The sequence below is a fragment of the Aythya ferina genome, assembly GCF_964211825.1.
Source record: "Aythya ferina genome assembly, chromosome: 2".
Taxonomy (NCBI): Eukaryota; Metazoa; Chordata; class Aves; order Anseriformes; family Anatidae; genus Aythya; species Aythya ferina.
Genome location: NC_140297.1, coordinates 4,207,162 through 4,227,563, shown reverse-complemented (window position 1 = coordinate 4,227,563; position 20,402 = coordinate 4,207,162). Strand labels below are relative to the sequence as shown.

The window sequence follows — 20,402 nt, the reverse complement described above, 5'->3', positions numbered from 1 at the left end:
TACTCTCTGTAGAAGGGAGAAGGGACTGGATGCTTTTGTGCCATTTCCTGCCAGGAGACACATGCCACCCTGCGCTTTTCCAGGCACACATCAAAGGAACCAGCAGGACATCCTTGCCCTTCTCATTGACCACCTCAGCCTTGTCTACAGCTCTATGCCTGTTCCTGCAACAGGTCCGACTCCTGCACTGCTGTTGTGGGCAGCTCGGTGTCATGCACCTATAGGGCAGTTCAGGGCAGGGTGGCTGCTGTTGTTCTTGTGCAGTCACTTCTTTTCCTGGGTGTGTGTGGCTCTGTTGCGGGAGGGGAGGACGTACTTTCCACCCGCTCACGGGGCTTGTCTTGGACACAGGCCACATGCCCATCTGCAAATACCATCTGCAAAATGCTGCTTCTAGGTGAAATTCCTGCTCCACTTCCCCTCAGGTCCCTTTCCTGCCAACTCCAGCTACTTTATCGCTTTTCTTTGCTATCAACTATTCTGCAGCTCAGGGAGAAACTGCCTCCCCTCACCCTCCCACATCCCCTTTCCCATCTAACAGCGATGCCATTCTCCCTCCCATCACCATGTTTTGCTGACCCAGTCGTGCCAATTGGAAATAAACAAATAAATGAGTCTGTGGAGCAGCAGAGACGGTGCTCAGGGGACAGGGAGAAAGAGCAATTGGGGGAGGTAGGAAGAGGAAAAAAAAACGGGTGGGGGAAAAAGTGTTTGATTTAAGAAACTTAATTTGAATAAACCCCTCCTTCCTCCGGTCCTCATTGGCTTCCTTCTTTCTCCTCCATATTAATGAACTAGCCAAGGAGAAGCGATTGGCTCCATACCCCCCTTCCTTTCCTCAGGCACTTGGGGGAGGAGGTGTTTGCATTTCTCCGCAGGACCAGCTCGCTTTGCAGAGCATTGTCTGGGTATGAGAATCACACAGACACACACACACACATACAGAAATACCGGGGCGAGCACACCACAGCCTTGACTTGCATGCAGAGCATCTGATCCAGCCTGAATCCCCTTCTCCTCCTTTGCTCCAACCCCCTCTTCCCAAGCTAGAATAACCCCCCTTAAAAATAAAAATATAAATAAAAAAGGGGAAAAAAAAAAGACACCAGGAAAAAAAAAAAAAAAAAGTTTGCAACAAATCTCCTCCCTCCCCCCTCTTTGCCTTTTTTTTTTTTTTTTTGGATTTAGCGATGGCAAATTCCTTCACGGCCAGGACCTGGCCCATCCCCTGAGCAAAGGCAGCCTGGACATGACCGGCAGGCGAGGGAGGAGGAATTTGGATTCCCTTCGGAGGCGCCGACCCCTCCTCCGGCCGGTAGGAGCGAGGCGGGGGGAGCCCGGCTCCGGCCGCTCAGTGTCCCCGCGGGCAGCCGGGGCTGGTCCCCTCCGTGTCCCCCCGCCGCTGGCTCCGAGCCCGCCGGCACCCGCCCCGCCCCGGCACCCGGCGGGGATGCAGCATCTCCAGCACCGGGACGGATCCCTGCTGCAATGGTAAGTCCCTTCCCCCGGCCGGGCAGAGGGATTCGGGCTCTGCCCCGCTTCGCTTCGGCCCCAGCCCGGAGATGCTCCAGAGCCGCTGATTGCAGCCGGCGGGGGATTAGGAACCGCCGGCTTGTCTTGGAGTGACATTGATTTACCGGCTCTTTCCCCAGGTCCTGGGAATACTTCTTTTGGGGGGAATTGAACGCAGGCTTTCAGCCTCCAGATACAACTGCAGGCTCCGAGGATGTGTCTGCGAGATAGATTTGTTGCTTGTCGAACAGATAAAGCTCCCTTTGCATGTGGTGACAGGTTAACGTGCTTGGTATGGGAATCACGTCTGATTTTAACACAATATGGCTGGTAAATAAAACCTGATTGCTAACAGACACGGTGCTGCTGTTGGCATTTTTGAGCTCTAGGCTACCTTTGCAGTTCTGCATCTTCACCTGCCGCAGAAACTCTGATTCACCCTTCAAGCAGTGCACCAGGACTCCTCTATTTTTCTGTGGGGCAGTAGTAGAAATTGCTGTTAATGTGCCTTTGACCTCTGCTTGCATGCCTCTGGGCACTTCTTATCAGTATTTGAACAGCTGGCTCTAATAATACCATCTTTATGCAGAGCACATCCTAAGTCAGAGGGATAGCACACAGGACAGACTTTTTGCCGCTATGCTGTGGTTTTAATGTGTGAATGGTTCAGGTATGTATTGGAATCTGAAGAGTTTACTGTCAGGGAGAGAAAGAAAATGCAGCATGGTGTTCAGGAGTAGGAAATGCATGGGGAAAAAAAAAAAAGAGAGAGAGAGAGATTTGTTTTGAGACATACCGGTGTCTATGGCGAGATGATCACTTACATAGAAGTATGTCTGGATGAACTCCCTGGAAGTCAGTGGTTTTCCTCTGCATCTAGTCTGCTGGTAAACAGAATCTGGCCTTTAGCTTGTAGCAGGTATTGGAGTAGCACTGGAGGTAATTATAAGAGTAACAAATAATAAGAACCAAAATGAAAAAGGTGGCAAAGTGACCTGGTTCTTTCCTAGGGTGTTATGGATTACCATCCGTCTTGTGTACGTTAATTAAAGTGCATGTGTTGGACTGATATTGCAATATGCAGTGTAACTGAAGATTTTTTTTTCCCTCTTTCTCTTTTTAATCTCTTGGAGTCAACAAACAGCAAATAGATTTTCATTTAATATTATTCTGGTACACTGCCATCTCACTTCTGTATTCTGCGTATGCAACACTGGTCAGGTATGGTGGGAAAATATTTCTATGGCTAGCAAATGTTAATCAAAGTGAATGTATGACTGTTTAATATACTGTTAAAGATAATAGGAAGGCAAAATCCTTAAAGTGTTGTTATTATAGCTATGGAGAAAGAATGCATTATACAAGCATCTTTACTTGGCTAATGCAAAACACGCTGGAGCTGTCTTGAACGAAGTTGTCCTAAAGGAAAGGTAAAGCAGCACTGCTCCAATTTGATGAATAATTAAGGAATGCTATTCAGTACAATAACAGCAGTTGGATTTAAGTTGATATCTCTGCTTGTATCTTGGTTATAGCTCTGTGTTATAATTTATGTGTATATTTTTTCACATTCTATGTGCTGTGAGCAGTGGTGGCTGCTTTTTTGTTCATGCAGGACAGCTACAATTGATCTGTTATTGTAGTGGCAATCTATCTTGGATATCATGGAGCAGAGGGTTTCTGTTGCTTTGTTTTCTCCAATCTAAGGCATGTGTGCAGTGACTGGAAGGATAACCATTGGCACTGAACAGACTCCAAGGTCATGGGGGGCTTCTTGGAATGCCAGAAGGAAAGCCAGTTGTCCCAATGTATTTGTCTTTAAATAAGGACAGGTTTTGTGATTGCTCCGTGGCTCTAGCCTTCCATTGGGGTTCCTGCTAGAAAGCAAGAGGGCTTCCTCCCTGTAGATTTAAGATGTCTGCTGTTCTCATGGTGGTGCCACAGCCTCCTGTGGCTCTCCAGATCTGCTGTTGTCAGTGTATATGTGAAGCTCATAAACACGAAAGCAGAAGCTTTGTTGTAGGATGCTACCAGGGAGAGAAAAACAGAGATCTCTGAGATTGTGGGCTGCGCTGTTGATCACGTTCAGACCTTTGTTCATCGCATCTCTCTTGATTTGGCTGACTGAGCCGGCATCCTGGAGATATTTTTTCTGGGGTTGAGTTCCATATGTGCCTACGCCTTTGATCAGTTGAGACCCATGTCCCCAGGCTGATTCATTTTAATATAGCAGATTTTGTTTTTCTTTCCTTCCTTCTGAGCACACTCGGTACAAACAGTCTAATTCTTAAATTAGCTCAGATTATCTTCTAATGAAACCAGAGTATGTGAGTTAAGAAGCACAGACAAAAAGTAAACTGAGGACAGGATCATACTGTAACTCATGTACAGAAATATCACATCTTATAGTCACTTCCAATTTAGTAGAGAAGAATCCTTTTTTTTTTTTTTTTTCTCATGATTCTCAGGAGAAGTAAAATGAGATCAGGATTTAGAAGTCAGTGGAGATACTGCATGTTATTTTACTTGGCTTAGAAACCACAGCATCAAACTATAAGTCAGCATGTTTTTTGTTTTTGCATTGGTTTATACTCTCTTGTTTCCATTCCCTGTTCTCCTCTCATGTCTGACATCCAACCATCCAGTATCACCTGTGAAGACAGCAGGTGCACAATTTCATACACATTGAACTTAACAGGATTTTTGGAGTGGGTCCTCCACACTATTGCAAAAGTGGAATAACCCTAATGAAAAGAGTACAAATGCACCAGTGAGAAACTCTCTTTTTTCCTGTATATGACTTAAGTCATCTGTGCTGATAATACATGGGCAAGGATAGCTTTAGCATCACCCTGTATCAGAGTATTCCTGCTAGACAATATGTATAACATCCCTTGAGGAGACACTTTTCCAGTTCCCTCTGTGCTGAACTTGTACTGGTCTTAAGAAAAGCTTTGCATACAGAAAGGTATTTGGTTGTCTACAGTCACTAACAAGTACTAGAATTCATTTGTCTGTGGCGGCTGTTGAAACACTTCGGATTTTAGTTGAGTGGGCACAAATATATGGGAAAAAAGGCATATTTGCAAAATGCTTTGCTGTGCCCCTCTCCCCGCCCCCCTCCTTGCTTTGCATGTATTTTAGTCTCTGACCACCTTTTGCTCTCAGTTTCTTGATCCACCTTCTTTGGCTTAAACTTTTATCTCCACAGGACAAACTAGGAAATCATGTAAAACAAGAAAGATTCTTTGAGTCTTGTTCACATAATTCACTTCAATTTGTTGATGGTATTCCTATGCAAGATGATGGGCTGTTCTGTAGAGTAGCCAGATTAATAATTTCAGGGTAGAACTTCTTAGGAGGAGATACATTATTACATTCCCTGAAGGAAAAGTACAAGCTTTGTCACACAGAACATTTAAAGCTAACATGGCTATTGTACTGGGGAATATTCCTTTGGAAAGAACCCTGCATAAAAACCTGGTTGCGGTGACTCTTGTTTCCTGCTCTGATTCTATGCTACTGTTGAATTCAAATACTCTTGACATAATTGTCCCATGAAATGAGCTAATTTACATTTGACATCAGAATTTATCTGCCCTGGAGATATCCTGATGATCTCATTCCTGTTCATTCAGGTGTAATGGTTGGATGGGTGAAGGTATAAGGGTGTATGGTAGGACTATGATCTGAAACAGTTCTGATTATTCATTTGGAAGATTTTTTTAAGATGTTTTAAAAGGTGTGAAAACCTCCATTTAAATTATATATATTTTTAACAAATTAAATTAACAATTCTACTTTGCATTAGTTTATCTCTAATTCACCCTACACCCAGCAAAAAAGCAAATAAATATTTTATATGGTTTAATTCTTCTTCTTAAATAGTTATGGCAACAACCATAAACAACAATAACAACAATATAAACTTCTGCTTATGACATGTTGGAATTTTAAAGTCTAAGAACTCCTTATTGAGCATAGAACACCACACTTCTGCCACATCTTTTTGAGGGTTTGTCTTTCTGCTGTTGAGGTATTTCACAAAAAGCCTTAATCACAATGGCTTTTGCACTCCATTACAGATTATTGGGTCACAATTGTTCAGGAACTGCAAATGGAAGGATAATTATAGACTGTTATCTATGATTTGTTGGGCCTGCTAAATGGAGCTGAGGGTTAAGGCAGGAAAAGTCTTTTTAATCTGCATAGTGGGTTAATGGCTAAGATTTTTATTCCTCGGTTCCTCAGAATAAGGCAAATTGTGCTATTTCTTTTCTCTCCAAGGACAGCATATTGCCCCATCTGATTCATTGTGAAATTGTAAGGAAAATGTCTTGTTGAATAGAAACACGACAATATCATGTTCTTTTCTTTCAGGGAGTAGACATATCATAAGTTCTGTCTCTGATGCAGGGAGGAGGTGTAAATTGCCCCACTCTCAAGGTGAATACTTGGCCCCAAGGGATCCCCTGCAAAACTGTCATTCATTTCATGTGGATGAAGGCTTTCTCTCAGAAATGTCTGACAGTCTGGGGTGATGTCCATCTACTCTCACTTAAGCATCTGAAAATTAGATAGTTACATCCAGGCTAATTCCAATCTCCCATGTTATTATATAAGGTGATATAAGGTGCATCATCTCATCCTGAGGATGAATAACTTGGGGGGTTGGTTGGGGGGGGTGGTCTTGCTGCTGCTGTATCAGAGCTGCACATCCAAAATCTGAGATGAATTGTTCCACAATATCTCAGACATGTCCCTATGAAGTGTAATCCATCTCTTGCTCCCATCTTTGTTCAGGGGGAAAATGTATTGATCTTTTATTTATGTATTTTTTGGTAATTATTATTATTTCTCTCTCTATTTTTGCTAGCTCATAGCAATAACAGATCCTGAAAAATATTCAGTATTCTGAAAAGCCCAAACCTGCTGTGGTGACCTCCACAGCTTCCTCACCCCCATCTTCCCTTTATCCAAATGACAGCAGACGCAGTCTGTCCCTGGCAGGTAGAATTCTTGCTGCATGTCCCAGGCAACACCTTTTTTATTTGAAGCTGGAATTTTTTGGTTGTTTTTGTTTTGAATTCATTGATTATTTTGGATCTCAGAGCCTTCTTTGGTGTATTGACACTTTCTGTCTTCAAAGCACATCCAATTAGTAGGAGGGATTTGCCAACTGAAGCTTGTATGTCATTTCATGAACAGGTGGAGATGCATCAACACAGAGGAATATCCAGGATGGCTACATGATTTTCTGTAGGCAGATGCAAGCTCACTCTGCCTGTTCTCTGAGCCAGCCAGCAGCTTTGCAGTGCAACAAGCCTGATCTAATATACCCTACTTGTGAATAGTTAGACTATATGTTGCAAGTAGACGCAGATGAATGTTGATCAGACCTCATTGGCTTAGGGCTGGCAACTTGTGAAAAATGTTCTGGCCACCTTGGGGCACATAACATGCTTAGAATTAGGAGACCTGAAAGACAGCTATTTGCCATAAATCAATAGCTTTCTTATTATAATGCATCCACCCCCATCTTAAGCTAACACACTCCAACTGTCTGTTGATAAATGAATTTAACTAACACCTTCCTCCATAACTATGGCCTTTAAAAACACTTACTGAAGTCCAAATAATGAAAAAAATATATAAATACATGAACTTCTCACAGCACAATGATATGTAGACAAATTAAAGTTGCAGTACTAACAGATAACTTCTCCACAGAGGAAATGCATCATACATATTTATTTGGAAAGGCAGTTTAAAATAGCTAAGATATCCTTAATTGTCAATTTTTTTTTTTTTTTTTCCAGGAATCATAAGTCTTTTTTACATCATAACATTTCTATTTTTGCTCTTTTTTTTTTTTTTTTTTTTTTTCTTTTGGAAGTAAGTTTATAACGGATTTTTTTTTCTTTTTTCTTTTTTTTTTTTAATTTTATTTTTAGGAAAAAAAATAGAATAGTATTCATGCTCTTAGGTAAAAAGGATTTCATTTTAAAAAGTGATTTGTCATAATAGTGATATTTATATGTATGTAAATTCTTAAAGAGATCTAAATTGATCACCAAAAGCCATGTATGAACTTGGGGTTAGTACACGGTATGCTCATTTCTAAGATGTTAGACACACAACAAAACTCTCTCTTCACGTTGGCCTAGAAACAAATTATATAAAGAAGCCAGCACAAGTGTATTATATAAAAGCCCAAGTTAAAGTTAGTAAAGTTACTCATTTCCTGTGTTTTAGAGAGCTGGATCTCTGGATTTCTTCCAACAGTTTTGTGCTCTAACTTAAGATGCAGAGGAGATGAGAGAGCATCAGAAATACCGCAGATGCTTAAGCTCATCATGACTAAGGCTGTGAATGTGTCACAGCTGTCACTAGAGCCTTGAATTCCACAATCCACAATCATTCATTTGAGTTGCATGAAGTTTGACAGCTTGGATGGTGTTTTTGTGCTAGTGAATGGGTTAGTTAACCAAGATGATTATGTACAGTGGGTGAACAGCTGGAATAAACTTCATTTGAGAGAGCAGTGTGTGGTGGCTGCAGAATGAGAGAAGAACATGAAAAGCCATTATTAGACATCTTGAAGCTGCTTCTCTCACCACTCATCTCTGGACACTGATCTATTTTCTCTAGCTTGTTGTTCTTGACCCTGCTCTTTGTACCACAGCTGGGTAATGATGGTGATAGAAAATAGTTTTCAGAGACTACCAAAATCTGAATGTTACTCAGGAGAAGATATGAGTATCATAACCTTTTTGGTCCCCCTCACAAATGTAGCCCTGACAGATTTTCACTTCTGGCCTTCAACTCATTCCTGTTCCTTTGCATGGAAGACTTGATCTCTTTTACTATTATAGTTTCTATAATACTGTTCAGAAATAGGATTGAGAGATGTAAAGATAGACATGATTAAGACACGTAAAGATACATATGTATTTTGAAGTGTCTACATGTATCAAAGTTAAGTTCCTATTACAGCCAAAGGGGATTTAAGGCATGGTTCTGTCATCCACATGTGTCAAGCATCAAGTGTCATCTGAGGTCCCCTGGGGTATCTGACATCCTCTAGGGATAAGGAAGTGTGATACTGATCTACTCCTGAACTTTTCACTTCTGTATGAGGACAGGTAAAATACCCTGGGACAATGGTGACACAAACACCAATGTTTAGTTTACTGTTTCTGGCCAATACCCAGTCAATGAAAATAAATAGAGGTATGTACTACAGAGTGAACTTTGTAACTATTAAGCCTGAAAACTCTTGAATAAATGCTACTTAGATGTTTTAGTCTACAGTTCAAACCCTGCCCTGGGTTTCTGATCCCTTCTCATGATTTAGAATGAGACTGATCTATTGTGGCCTTGGTGGTCTTACCACAAACATTAAGCGTACAGTTAATTTTCAAACATTCTCGCACAGGGCTTAGGAATGCCCTTTGCTATTTCTACTTCAGAAGATCACAGTTAAGATGATATTCCACAAATGAATTGCTACATTGCCGTTGTTTCCACTTAGCTCCAGATTGCTCCTGGAATTATTTTTCCTGGGACGTCACAGAAGCTGAACTTGCCTTTCTCCAGATTTAATTGCCACAAGCAGCTCCTGCTCATCCTGTGACTGACTAATCCAAAAGGTGTTTTTCCCTCTATGTCATTTTCAGCTGAAGTATTACCATCCTGTGCTTCAGCCTTTAGAATGTGTCCTTGTACTGCTCACTAGTCCATGCTGGCTCTGTATTGCTACCTTAGCCTTTCTCCCTCATTCACGTACCTTTGATGCAAAAAGACTTTTGTGTTGAAGTTCCCAATCTCCTTAATGTTGATGACTTTACTACATGGTTGTCTCAGTTTCTCCAGTCTCTCTTCTGTTTGTCTGTTTGGAATGGAGAATATAAGCTACACACCTGTTTTGTTAAAGATTTCTATTGCACTTTTCTTTTTTTTTTTTTTTTTTTTTTTTTTCTTTCCCCCATCAAGTTCTCTTTCTCCAAAAGGCAAGGAGCTGTGTCCAAGGATATTAAAGCAAAACATGACATATTTGAATCAAAACACTTCAGAGCATCAAGCTTTAATATTATTCTGATCATCCCAAATTCTTCAAGGTCTTCTGAAAGAAAAAACTCTCTCTGAAAGGGAATTTTTTTTAACTTTTCAAGAATCGTTTGAACTGTGGCTTCCTTATCTCATAAAACAAGCCTCACACTATTCTAACAGAAACAGTAAAGGATTCTCCAGACTAAGAAGCTTCCCTTTTGACTCTATTGCCTTATCTTTTTTTTTTTTTTTTTTTTTTTTTTTTTTTCTTCCTGATAGAACATTAATTTGACCTCCTGTTTTCCTTTCCAGTGTTCTTAGTAAATTAGAGCAATGAGGGCACAATTTAGCTACTCTCCCAAATTGATTCTGAGACAAACCTGAATGGGTAGAGTATTCTTAGGCTGTTATGCAGCAGTTCCACGTGAACCACTAGTACATTATGCAATACAATAGATCTGACCCGTTGCCAAATGTATTCACAGCCACAAAAATTTAGTAAGTGAAATATGTTTAAGAGTATGGATATGAAAGCAACAGTGTGATAGCTCAATGACAAAACTTAGATCAGATAATTAGTAACATGTGACTATATTCTTGAAAGCTGGAAAGGAATTTCACTTGCATGTTAACATGAGATCTATTTCTTTGCTATCTAGATGGTGAAATTCTTACCTGGTATTCTGTCTAATGAACTGCCAGACCATGCCATACTCTATGTCACACATTGCAACATTACAATTTCAAAATTATTTCATTTGAATCAGAAATTGCTTGAATTTTCAGACATTCATATAATCTTTTGTAACTTCATTTTTATTTATCTTATAATTACTTGTTCTACATGTAATGTTTTTGTGTTTGGAGATTTCTATGTGGAAGTTAATGGCTGTTTGACATATGATATCTTTATAGGCGGTGGAGTCACAGAGTAGGTTTCTAAAATTTCTCATGTTTTTTGAACTTTTTTTTTTTTTTTCGTCTTAAGGAAAAAAAAGGGGGGGGGGGATACTGAGAAAGGGCCAGGTAAGCCAAGCAAGACAATTTTTAAAAGTCAAATGAGATCTCTTGGCCAAATTCAAAAGAATATGCAGGCATTTCTCTCTGCCTGTCCAAGCTGATCCATATCACTCTCTTTAGCAGCATGTTCTAACTTGCATTTTATAAATCGGTTTTGCGAGCTTTAAGCCAAAATATTACAGCTTGTGATTCATGGGCTGGTTCCAACCTGCAAAATATTTGTACAGCTTCTTTGGTGTCCTTGCCATTTTCAAAATGCATCACCCTTGTGCACTAGTACTTCTATGCAACTCTGAAAAATGGTAAATTTTAGTGCCTTGGTATTTACATTTAGCCTGTAACAGGTAAAAGATCAGACCACCAAATATAGCCTGTACTACAGAAAACAATGTGCATTTGTATCAGTACTGCAAAAGATGAAGAAGACATATGTGGAGATAGCTGAGCCTGTTTTGTTGCCTCCAAACATATAATGATCTCCATCTTTTCTCAAAATGCATCTCAATGCCCGCTTTTCACAGCTCTTGGAGCAACTTAGCTCAGAATGCCTCCCATCACATTCCTACCTTGACTTCCAACACTTCTAAATATTATATTAACATGTGTGGCATTTTTTTCCTCAGCTAAGATCAAGGAGGCTAAGAAAAATTACAGATATAAGAGAACATGAAGTAGGAAAAAAAAAAAAAAGTGTTCTAAATTGAACTGATAGGACAGATGTCTCCTTTCCTTCAACAAAGAGCTTCTCCCTTAAAAAAAATAAAATAAATAAAATAAAATAAAAAGCTCCTCCATACTCAGCAACCTGACAACCTGAAATTCTCTGATTTGCCAGCCCATTAGGTAATCAAATGAGCAAAGGAGTAAACAAATATGCATTCCTTTGATTACTTTTTGCTCACCCACATGCCATGCTTGTTCAGGACCATTTTCGCTCACTATATGATGTCTTTGCTCAGTTGGGATTCAGCCACTTCTTACCAATACCATGACTTCAGCCAACATTAAGACAAGATCCATCTCAGACCTATATTTTCCTACCTGACTTTACAAAGTGTTCTATATGATTCCACACCTTATTCTTTACCATCTATATCAGCAGACTGCTGTCTTTAGTGACCATAAGTAATAATAAAAATCAGACTAAGTAGAGTATGACTTGTTATTATTATTCCACCTGTTGTTTTGAGTTTTCCCTTCTTAGTTTGTCATGAGCAGTTTTGGAAGAGCTCCTGTGTTTCGCAATGAGCTATGAGAAGGAACCAGAGTCATTAATGTGAACAATGTTGAAATGTTTGTCAAACAAAATTCTTCCTGCTTGTTGAAACTTGGCCTTACTACAAAACCACTGAATCAACAAGAGGTGACCCTGATTTCTGAACGTGTCTCCTACTTAACATTCTACCATTTAAAAAAAAATATATTTTAAAATAAATAATTTAGTTGAATCAGTCCATATATCAAAACTTCTTTGTTTATTTGTTAATTTCTTCAACATGCTGTTGCAATAGCGATTAGAGCACTATTGCAAAATCTCAACATCCTACACAAGACATCTGGAGAGATTACCATTCAAACACATATCTACAAGTTATCCACATCTGAGATAGATCATAAGTATATAGGATTCAATTCCTTCCTTCCTTCCTTCCTTCCTTCCTTCCTTCCTTCCTTCCTTCCTTCCTTCCTTCCTTCCTTCCTTCCTTCCACGGGAATTTAAAATAAATCAGAATACTTCTGTCCCAAAAGAAGGGGCAGGTTATCTGTAAACATCCACAAAGTGTATGCCTGAAGTTATTAGAGGGAAGTCCACTTTGCATAAAGATGTACAACAAATTTGAAGGAAATCTAGCAGTTGAATACAATTTCCCTGAGGTTTCTTCTAATGCTGCTATCACAACATTCTCTTAACTCTGAGAGTGTTTACAAAACAAAGGCTTTCCAAGCCAAGGATGGGTCTACCACTCATTCGGTTTAATAGATACATAGTTAAAAATAAATAAATAAATAAATAAATAAATAAATGTAGATTTATAGAATTACAGAATTTAAGAGTGAATACTTACTTTCCTTCCCCCAGAGGATTTCTTCAAAGTATTGTCATTATCCCAAATTGATGTTTAATAAGGAATGATCTATGGAAAACTCACAACCCCAGAGATCTTAAATCCTCAGAAAAGAAAAATATCTTCCTTAAACTGTTATCAATAGGTTTTGCAATGTGTCTTTTTATGATATGTAACAACACAAATTTCTGTTGTCTTTTCAAGATAAAATATATCTCCCTTGATGTGGAAGAAACTGCCTTCAGTAAGATCTGTTCATCAGTGGTGCATTTGCTTGATTCAGCACTGGCATGAATAGCAATTAGACTGGAAATCGTTGGGAAAATAGATAATAATTTACACTGCTGTAATGGGAGTAAAACAGGAAGAAGCTGCAATAACCCAGGAGAATCTGATTTCCACATGAGTTGCTCTCTATACAACATAAAATAAATAAGATATGTTTCAAAGTTCATCAGCAACTTTTCAAACAATGGTCAGGGAAAATCATGGATGAGAGACTGTTCCCATAGGCAGCTTGGATGAGGCCATTCCAATTTTGGGCATCAATCAGTTTATGAGAACTCAGTTAAGAGTTAAGTTTATAAGAACTCAATTTATAAGAATTAGTTTATAAGCCACACAAAGGAGACTTAGAGGGAACTAAGTTATGCTTCTACAGAAGAAGACTAGAGACTGCTAGGAGCTATGTAGATACCAGAAACAAACCTGTCTTTGGTGAGGTGTTCTGTGTCTTGGATAAACACAGTAGTACATAAGCCCTTCTGACATTCCCAAGGAGTATTAGGAGGTAGGATCTGACATGGACACCTGTCAGCAGTAACGAGAAAGTATTTGCAAAGCTTGTATGCGCTGAAATTATCTTATATTGGTGGAGTCTTCCCACTTATTCCATTTGGCCCACTGTCTAAAATTTTTGGATGAGTCCTCACTGATTAAAATAAATAATTCTGACCTTTGGTTGCTACCTGTTATAAGCTTTATCTCTTTTCAATGAATTCAGACACTATTTGCTTCTGAGTCTGCAGAAGAACTGGTGATTGAATATCTACATGCATTCTCCTGTTTGAATACATTTCAGCAGAACACATTATTTATCAAGTCCTTTGGGATATAAGGGACTAAGACTGTGGAATACATTGTCAGGATCCCTGATGAGAAACTAAAGAGCACCAGAGAACATCCTGGACATCTGGGACATCTGCAATTTGGTCACTATGCTGTTATTAATTTGTTATTAAATTTATGTTAAAGTATACGGCATGGAATGTTGCATGGTTTTGGGGTCAAGTGTATTAAGATTACTCTTGACAATGCTTGGGCAAAATTCAGAGATTATCAAAGTACACACATCATTCCCAATAGAAATTTCACAGGTGACCAGACAATCTGAGAGGCTGAAGACATTAAGCAAACTATAGGTAGTGTGTTCTGTGCCAGCTGGCCTCAATGCCAAAAAAAAAAAAAAAAAAAAAGTTACAGACACCTTACAGACACCTTCTTATTGATATTTACATAAATTATGGTGGGGGGCAGAAGTATGGGTGATAACAACACAAGTGAATAGACAGAAAATCTTGTATCTGTCTTTTGCCTCCCACATTCCCTAGCTCCTGTGCTATTCTAGGTCTCCTGGCAGTGCTGTTGGATTGTAGAGGGAGTATCCTAAGGCAATATTCCTTGGCTGAGTCATGATTCTGCTTTGATATCTCATGCTGTGGCTAGTCTGAACTATGGCTTTTCTGGAGCATCAGAGTTTATTCTCCACATGAAGTAATGACTCAGCTGAGATAGAGGAGGAAAGACCTCTCTTGGTGGGCAGATCCGGTTCTCTGCAGGGCTGGGAAATATGTTGGAAGAGAGAGCTGGCTGAACATCAGAGTTTATACTTGACTTGCAGATTCCTAAGTTGTTTCCCTAGTGATAATATCAACAAGAATGATTTTAGAGTACTTTTTCCATGTCTGCTTTTAGAGTTTATATATCATAATTAGTCAAAAAGTACAATGGGCATTTTCCAGCAGAAAGGATTTTTTATTTGGTTGTTTGTTTGATTTATAGTCCACATTGGCACAAGGGAGATCTTGTTTATAACATGGATCTCCCTGTCTTGCAACTGTATTTGGTATTTTTAAATCCACAGGCCCTGTGGGAGCTGAAGGAACACATCCTGTGGGATCCTTAGTGTGTCTTGTATGAATGGTAGTGAGTTGGGAATTTATCTCTGCACCATGAGGTCTGTGGGCCATTTAAGGTAGACACAGCTTAAGACCTACTCAAATTCAATGAGCACTCATAGACTCCCCAAATTAGGCTCATAAGGGGAAAACTGAAATAGCACAAACAGAAGAAAATTGTTTCTAAGAAATAAATTTGATAAAAGTCAGCACCCTTCATATTTGCTATTATGAACAGTAGTTTTTGAAATCAAAATATGGAACCTGATTCTTTGGAGAAAAAATATAGGGTTATTCTAGCAATAATTTGTTTGTTTGTTTGTTTGTTTTGTTCTCATGTTTGTTGAAAAAACCTTACAGAATAAACACCCACTCTGTCTCCTGACAATTAAGGACCCTGAGCACAATCAGAATAATTTTGTTTTAATTTCCAAGAAAGCAAGACTGACTGAAACAAGTATAAAAATGTGCAGTTTGAAAGTCTGGAGAACTCTGAGATATTAGAAAATACTAGTGAAACAGAGAAGTAAAAAGGGAAAAAGGGAAAAGGCTTATGAGCTTTGGTAGTAGGAAGCCCTAAGATGCAAAACCCTGAAGGTGGTGCTAAAAACCAAAGTCTATTATCATGTCTGAACTGGGAGTGCCATAAGTATAGGTTTCTTTTACCGGAGAAGAGAGCTAGGCATCTCCAAAGAGGGGCTGAAGTAAAAATATGATTCACACAATGAAGGTGTTTGGCTCTCTTCATTAAATGTAGAAGGAGATTAAATTTTCTCTGCTTATAATTTAAATGTTTAAATTATTTAAAATAATTTAAAATAATTTAAAGCCTGGTGACCCAGAACAATACAGACAGTTCACTAATACCACGTGACACTTGCTTTATTTAGGACATCATGTAATTATAACTAACACTGAATGTCAGGAAGAATTTCATTTTTCCTTCTTTGGTCAGAGTAAAGGGGTTCAAATTGTTGGGGATGGGGTTGTGCATTTTCAGATGTGTTTCAAATTTATTTTATGACACAGTAAATCATGATTAAATTTTTTATAAGTAAATCAGAATGCATCACATGGCATGTTCTGTAATACAGCAAAATGGATTAAAAATAATAGCTAAAATATACTTCCACTTCAAACCTTTTTAAGTACTTTCCCCAGTTATCGAAAAGAATTTCCAAACTCTGTGTCCCAAATCAAGTAGCATCAACATTTCCTTCAGCAAAAAAAAAAAAAAAAAAAAAAAAAAAAGCTAGAAATGTAAATGATGGACAGAAATAGTGCTTATGATTAATATATAAATTGCCCGTTTGCTATTTTAACATTTTGATTTGAACCATTAATTTAAATGGAAATCAGTGATAACTAAGCAGGAAGGTTAATTAAACTTAACGTCCTGCCTTGGACTGCTTGGTGATATCTACATTTCACATCAGTGGTTTGGGGCTGAATTTCAATCTCTCCAGTGAACTGTTCTTTGCTCTTATACAACCACTTTTTTTTTTTTTTTTTTTCCCCTAACTCACCATTGTTAAGCAGTTCCAGCCTAGACCTGAATCTTTATCACTTCATCAAAAAGCTGATCAAGATTGACTCAGCTCTGAAATGTATGGGTTATAAAATCTGAGATCACAAACTGTGCACTGCATGTGTATTTTACATTAAACCACTCAGTAGTGTCTAAGAAAATGAAAGTGATTTTTCTTAGTTTCAGCCTTCTGGGCTCTTTCATGGGTGAATGTATTAGAGCAGAATACCAAATTAGGAATTAAAAGATTTACCAGGTTAAATCACAGAAATCCCACATGGGATGCAAAATGATATGTTGGTTACGTATTGAGGAAGCGGGAAGTAAGGAAAATGAAAAAAGAACCGCAATGAGAGTTTAACAAATTAAACTGACAATGCACCATTTAATGTGCATAAGAATACATTGATTAAATGGCAAACGAAATAGCAAGAGAATTCACTGCTTATTTTCTTACTGAAGTATGTTTTTTGTCACAAGATTAGAATATGGGCATTACTGAGATCCATTTTCACCTGTTCTGTCAAGAACGGTGGGTTGAATTGACCAGTTAATCATTAAAATTACGAGTGTCAAGAGTGAGGAATAGTACATACCAAAAAAAAAAAAAAAAAACAAAATCAGTCATATGAGTATCTGGGATTAATAAATTGTCTGAGGTATATGCAATGGCTGTAAAGCCCTGTAGCTGTCTGAAGACACCACCACCTCCAGCTATGCCCACCACCTTCTCACCACCCCTTGAATCTGCTAGCTGAGCTGCTTGCGAAAGCACTCCCTAATGTGATTGAATCAAATTGCTAACCTTGCTTGGTTAGCAAAGCCTTATTATTTGAGCTAACCCAATTTAGTGGGAGTGAATTAGTTTAGGCAATGCTTGCACGACCAGCTCAGCAGGCAGATCAGTGGCGGTGTGGCACGGATTGGAGACACTAACCTTACTGGGAGTAATGTTCTTTTCAGCATGGCTACAGCTGGAGAGAGAGAGAGATGTCCACAGCTTAAGGTAGGTGTCAGGAGCTGACAGCTGTTGGAAGCTTCTGTATGGGATTTAGACACAGTGGTGTGCTAACCAATAGAATCTAATCTCTAGAGAGAGTCAGGAGGAAAGAAATCGTTTCTTTTTATGAAGGAATCTCAGCTACCTTTCAGCTAAAGCAAACAAGTTCCATTAACTTGCTGGAAAATAGCTAAAAATGAAAACATTGTGAAAGAATAATGAAGATAATTTTGTGTTACTGTCTACACTGGTGATCAGAGAAGATTAAGTTGGTACTCAGAGCTAAAGTAATCATGTGTTTACCTGTAATAACAAAGCTATCTAGATATCAGGTACCAAATGCCCTCATTTCTCACTCCAGTCACTCAGAGCAGAAGTTACTGCTTATCTCTTCGGAAATTTGTCCTTTTCATTTGCTTCATGGTTTCATTAATATGCAAAGTAGGAGTGGTAACCCTAGCACAAATAGGCATTATACAACAGGGTAGATTTCTTTGTAGGTAAAATAACCCTAAAAGTCTACGATTGCCTGTAAGGTTTGTTTATACAAGTGAGCAAACTGGGATGTTTTGTTTGCTCTGGAAAAGAGATTAAAAAGAAAGATGGGGAAATGGCATTATTCCTCTTTGTAGAGACTTGCTGATCTCTTTTAGAATACAAGGAGGATTCTGGCCTTTTGGACTGGAGTTGGATGAGTAACACTGAATAATGGATTGCTGTACTTAGGGTTTATTCACCTACATCTTTATGACCTTTAAGCCTTAATATCCTGTTTTATTTTGGTTTGGATTGGACTTTCTTCTTGGCAGAGCTGTTTTATTGTAATTCCACATATTTTTCAATTTTCATAACTGGCTTGAAGATAGATAACACAGAATACAGCCTCTCCCACACAAAAGATGAGTCAGAAATATTTCTGCAAAGCCTGTGACCATTGCCCATCAAGGAAACAGAAAGTATACTGTGCAGATTTTGTGACCAATTAGAGCCCAACAGTGCTGGATCAGATTAAACAATCAGAAGGGCATCTAAATCCATGTCACAAAATATTGTTTTCATCTATGTGGGAAACATGAACACATAAAAAATATGCAAAATATTATGTAAAAAATTCTCTGCCTCAAATACCTTTTTCATTTCAGGGCAGTTTCTGGCATAAGGCAGTCTTAGATAAAATATGCAGTTCTTTGGGCAGGTCTAACAGCTTCACCTGTGGTCTGGAGAATCCTCTAGTCCATTCCACAGTGCCCATGTACCATTCTATCCAGACACCATCACAAAATTTGTTCTCTTTTTTTCCAAAAGAGACTCACATTGTGCTGACTTCAGGTTACCAGATATTTAGTTTTATCTGCTGAAAGAGGAACATTTCCTCCCTTTCCCCTATGTGCCTCTACCCTGGTCTCCCCAGCAAGTGACACATTTCAGAACAACATACAGACTCGTCCTATGCTTCATTTACTCCATCTGTCTGCAAACTCTAGGGACAGAAGTGAACTTTGGGACGTGATTAAAGGAATACCATAAAATGTGAACGTACCTTTTCTGTATGTTCAGGTAGAGTTTTTTGTTTGTTTGTTTGTTCGTTTGTTTGTTTGTTAGTTTATTTGTTTTTTATTGGTTTTGTTTGCCCGGTGCCTCAGATGAGATCAGGTTTTTGCAGCAGAATACGCTCTCAGGGGACAGCAGTAAAAGAGCCTGAGATCTGCCAGAGCATACTGAGCCAAAAAAATATAAAGGTAACTCAGAGTTTCTCCCTGTTACTACTATTCAGTCCCTTAGATTTCTATCATGTTTAAAATCAGGGATGTCTCAGAGGTTTTTAGGCTATTAGCCAGTGCACAAATGAACCATTAAACTTTGGTCTATGTTTTGCTAACTGGCTCTCACATAACACTGGTGGTCTCTCCTTTGATTTGCTCTCCTGCCCCCCTCCCTCTCCTCCCTTTAATCTTCCACCTTTCCGGGGATAGGAAAATCCAAGAAGGCTACTTTTATGTAGCTCTCTGCCATCTACAGGCATGAGGGTCATTAATAATGCAGCAGGTGGAAATGAGGGCTTTGGGACAAGTTTATTTCTCATCTTAATAAATTGCATCCTTTGGAGGCTGCTGAAGTGGATCTCGCAGTGCTGGAGATCAATAAAGCTTTCTCTTTCTTAGGTTGTTTTTCTTTATAAAATGTTTTTGTCAAACACTGACTAGGATGGGCAGGTACTGTGTTTCTGTGAGAAACCATCCTGTGGAGCACTGCTGCCTCCAGCAATGTTACTGTAGCTATTTTAAGAGATTAGAGGAAATCCTCTCCATGAGGCATATAAGAAATAGGGGAATAATGGAAAACTGCTCTATTATACACTACAGTGAAATTGTGAAATCTTTGGCTAAAATTCTTTGACCTAATGAGTTTACAAAGGATCAAAGTTTCATCCCCAAAGTACTTGAAAGACACATGATGATGATCAACATAGTAGAAACATATCAGTACTTCAAGGTCTTGCCATGGATTTTAGTTAGTTTATTTTTCTGAGAAACTGACCTAAACAAACTTTGGTTCGCATCACTGCTCTTAAACTGCTGTTTCTTTTGTGGCTTTTCTGCTGAATACAAATTATGCTAAACTCAGAGTGAGTGCAGATAAAGTCCTTGTCGTGGTTTAACCCAGCCGGCAGCTAAACACCACGCAGCCATTCGCTCACCCTCCCCCCTCTCTCTCTGGAACGGGGGAGAGAAATGGAAAGTGAAGCCCGTGAGTTGAGATAAAGACAGTTTAATAAGACAAAATAATAATAATAATAATAATAAAATAATAATAATAATAATAATAATAATAATAATACAATGATGATAATAGTACTACTAATAATATTGTGTATAAACAAGTGATGCACAATGCAATTGCTCACCACCCGCTGACCGATGCCCAGCCTAACCCCGAGCAGTCTGGACCCCTCCCCCGGCTAGCCACCCCTATATATTGTTTAGCATGACGTCAGATGGTATGGAATACCCCTTTGGCTAGTTTGGGTCACCTGTCCTGGGTCTGTC

General features: G+C 39.0%; 1 protein-coding gene across 10 annotated transcripts in view; it reads left to right on the top strand.

Annotated features, from left to right (window-relative positions):
- The first annotated feature begins 845 nt into the window (after positions 1 to 845).
- Positions 846 to 20,402, top strand: part of ADCYAP1R1 (ADCYAP receptor type I) — a 140,480-nt gene continuing 120,923 nt past the window's right edge. For 7 of the 10 annotated variants that reach the window (XM_084508723.1, XM_084508721.1, XM_084508722.1 and 4 more), the window contains exons 1-2: positions 846 to 908; positions 1,189 to 1,491. The gene's annotated coding sequence lies outside the window, so the exon portion shown is untranslated. Of the gene's footprint in view, positions 909 to 1,188; positions 1,492 to 2,095; positions 2,183 to 20,402 lie in introns of those variants that run through there. The other 3 variants (XM_084508725.1, XM_084508717.1, XM_084508716.1) reach the window with 3 other exon arrangements.